Here is a 4260-nt window from a genome sequence, read left to right on the forward strand (position 1 = left end):
TCCCTGTGCTATACTTTTGTGTCCATACTATATAATTTGGTCGAAGACGCTCAAAACATTGACTTTTTAGGCCCCTTTTTCAACAAACTATACTATTTAGTGCCTCAACATTGTGTTCTATCACTTTTTCCAACATTTGGAAAAATCACTTTTTTGACCATTCTCCCTGTACTATAGTATGGCTTTTTTTTTCCAAACTAAATTTTGGCGTAAAACGCTCAAAATATTGACTTTTTAGACCGTTTTTTCAGGAAGCTATACTATAAACAGCCTCAACATGCTGTTCTATGACTTTGTTCAGCATTCGGAGCGATCACTTTTTTGACTATTTTTCCCTGGGCTATAGTATGACTTTTTTTCTAAACTAAACTTTTGCCTAAAACTCTCAATGTATTGACTTTTTAGACCGTTTTTGAAACAGGCTATACTATAAACAGCCTCAACATGCTTTTCTATGACTTTGTTCAGCATTTGGAGCGGTCACTTTTTTCACCATTTTTCCCTGGGCTATAGTATGACTTTTTTTCCAAACTAAACTTTTGCCTAAAACTCTCAAAGTATTGACTTTTTAGACCGTTTTTTCAACAGGCTATACTATAAACAGCCTGAAGATGCTGTTCTATGACTTTGTTCAGCATTTGGAGCGGTCACTTTTTTCACCATTTTTCCCTGGGCTATAGTATGACTTTTTTTCCAAACTAAACTTTGGCGTAAAACGCTCAAGATATTGACTCTTTAGACCGTTTTTTCAACAGGCTGTACTATAAACAGCCTTAACATGCTTTTCTATGACTTTTTTGAGCATTTCGAAGGATCACTTCCTTCACCATTTTTCCCTGGGCTATAGTATGACTTTTTTTCCAAAGGAAACTTTTGCCTAAAACGCTCAAAATATTGACTTTTTAGACCGTTTCTTCAATAGGCTACACTATAAACAGCCTCAACATGCTTTTCTATGACTTTTTTGAGCATTTTGAGGGATCAGTTTTTTGACCATTTTTCCCTGGGCTATAGTATGACTTTTTTTCCAAACTAAACTTTGGCCAAAAACTCTCAAAATACTGACTTTTTAGACCGTTTTTTCAACAGGCTGTACTATAAACAGCCTCAACATGCTTTTCTATGACTTTTTTGAGCATTTTGAAGGATCCCTTTTTTCACCATTTTTCCCTGAGCTATAGTATGACTTTTTTCTAAACTAAACTTTTGCCTAAAACGCTCAAAATATTGACTTTTTAGACCGTTTTTTCAACAGGCTATGCTATAAACAGCCTAAATATGCTTTTCTATGACTCTTTTGAGCATTTCGAAGGATCACTTTTTTCACCATTTTTCCCTGGGCTATAGTATGACTTTTTTTCCAAACTAAACTTTTGCCTAAAACTCTCAAAATATTGACTTTTTAGACCGTTTTTTCAACAGGCTATACTATAAACAGCCTAAACATGCTGTCCTATGACTCTTTTGAGCATTTCAAGGATCACTTTTTTCACCATTTTTCCCTGAGCTATAGTATGACTTTTTTCCAAACTAAACTTTGGCCTGAAACGCTCAAAATACTGACTTTTTAGACCGTTTTCAACAGGCTATACTATAAACAGCCTGAACTTGCTTTTCTATGACTTTTTTGAGCATTTTGAGGATCACTTTTTTCACCATTTTCCCTGGGCTATAGTATGACTTTTTTCCAAACTAAACTTTGGCCTAAAACTCTCAAAATACTGACTTTTTAGACCGTTTTTTCAACAGGCTATACTATAAACAGCCTAAACATGCTGTCCTATGACTCTTTTGAGCATTTCGAAGGATCACTTTTTTCACCATTTTTCCCTGGGCTATAGTATGACTTTTTTTCCAAACTAAACTTTTGCCTAAAACGCTCAAAATATTGACTTTTTAGACCGTTTCTTCAACAGGCTACACTATAAAAAGCCTAAACATGCTTTTCTATGACTCTTTTGAGCATTTCGAAGGATCACTTTTTTCACCATTTTTCCCTGGGCTATAGTATGACTTTTTTTCCAAACTAAACTTTGGTCTGAAATGCTCAAAATATTGACTTTTTAGACGGTTTTTTCAACAGGCTATACTATAAACAGCCTGAAGATGCTGTCCTATGACTCTTTTGAGCATTTCGAAGGATCACTTTTTTCACCATTTTTACCTGGGCTATAGTATGACTTTTTTTCCAAACTAAACTTTTGCCTAAAACTCTCAAAGTATTGACTTTTTAGACTTGTTTTTCAACAGGCTATACTATAAACAGCCTGAAGATGCTGTTCTATGACTTTTTTGAGCATTTTGAAGGATCACTTTTTTCACCATTTTTCCCTGGGCTATAGTATGACTTTTTTTCCAAACTAAACTTTTGCCTAAAACTCTCAAAGTATTGACTTTTTAGACCGTTTTTTCAACAGGCTATACTATAAACAGCCTCAACATGCTTTTCTATGACTTTTTTGAGCATTTGGAGCGGTCACTTTTTTCACCATTTTTCCCTGGGCTATAGTATGACTTTTTTTCCAAACTAAACTTTGGCCTAAAACTCTCAAAATACTGACTTTTTAGACCGTTTTTTCAACAGGCTGTACTGTAAACAGCCTCAACATGCTGTCCTATGACTTTTTTGAGCATTTTGAAGGATCACTTTTTTCACCATTTTTCCCTGGGCTATAGTATGACTTTTTTTCCAAACTAAACTTTGGCCTAAAACGCTGAAAATATTGACTTTTTAGACCGTTTTTTCAACAGGCTATACTATAAACAGCCTAAACATGCTGTCCTATGACTCTTTTGAGCATTTTGAAGGATCACTTTTTTCACCATTTTTCCCTGGGCTATAGTATGACTTTTTTCCAAACTAAACTTTGGTCTAAAACGCTGAAAATATTGACTTTTTAGACCGTTTCTTCAACAGGCTATACTATAAACAGCCTGAAGATGCTGTTCTATGACTTTGTTCAGCATTTGGAGCGGTCACTTTTTTCACCATTTTTCCCTGGGCTATAGTATGACTTTTTTTCCAAACTAAACTTTGGTCTGAAACGCTCAAAATATTGACTTTTTAGACCGTTTTTTCAACAAGCTATACTATAAAAAGCCTAAACATGCTTTTCTATGACTCTTTTGAGCATTTCGAAGGATCACTTTTTTCACCATTTTTCCCTGGGCTATAGTATGACTTTTTTTCCAAACTAAACTTTGGCCTAAAACGCTCAAAATATTGACTTTTTAGACCGTTTTTTCAACAGGCTATACTATAAACAGCCTAAACATGCTGTTCTATGACTTTTTTGAGCATTTCGAAGGATCACTTTTTTGACCATTTTTCCCTGAGCTATAGTATGACTTATTTTCTAAACTAAACTTTTGCCTAAAACACTCAAAATATTGACTTTTTAGACCGTTTTTTCAACAGGCTATACTATAAACAGCCTCAACATGCTGTCCTATGACTCTTTTGAGCATTTCGAAGGATCACTTTTTTCACCATTTTTCCCTGGGCTATAGTATGACTTTTTTCCAAACTAAACTTTGCCTAAAACGCTCAAAATATTGACTTTTTAGACCGTTTTTTCAACAGGCTATACTATAAACAGCCTCAACATGCTTTTCTATGACTTTTTGAGCATTTTGAGGATCACTTTTCACCATTTTTACCTGGGCTATAGTATGACTTTTTTTCCAAACTAAACTTTGGCCTAAAACTCTCAAAATACTGACTTTTTAGACCGTTTTTCAACAGGCTATACTATGAACAGCCTTAACATGCTGTCCTATGACTTTTTTGAGCATTTCAAGGATCACTTTATTCACCATTTTTCCCTGGGCTATAGTATGACTTTTTTCCAAACTAAACTTTGGCCTAAAACTCTCAAAATACTGACTTTTTAGACCGTTTTTTCAACAGGCTGTACTATGAACAGCCTTAACATGCTGTCCTATGACTTTTTTGAGCATTTTGAAGGATCACTTTTTTCACCATTTTTCCCTGGGCTATAGTATGACTTTTTTTTCTAAACTAAACTTTGGCGTAAAACGCTGAAAATATTGACTTTTTAGACCGTTTTTCAACAGGCTATACTATAAACAGCCTAAACATGCTGTCCTATGACTCTTTTGAGCATTTCAAGGATCACTTTTTTCACCATTTTTCCCTGAGCTATAGTATGACTTTTTGCCAAACTAAACTTTGGTCTAAAACGCTCAAAATATTGACTTTTTAGACTGTTTTTTTTTTTAAAAAAGGTTATACTGTAA

This window comes from Plectropomus leopardus, chromosome 8, assembly GCF_026936395.1.
Source record: "Plectropomus leopardus strain MGB_pleo_1.0 chromosome 8, ASM2693639v1, whole genome shotgun sequence".
NCBI classification, from domain to species: Eukaryota; Metazoa; Chordata; class Actinopteri; order Perciformes; family Serranidae; genus Plectropomus; species Plectropomus leopardus.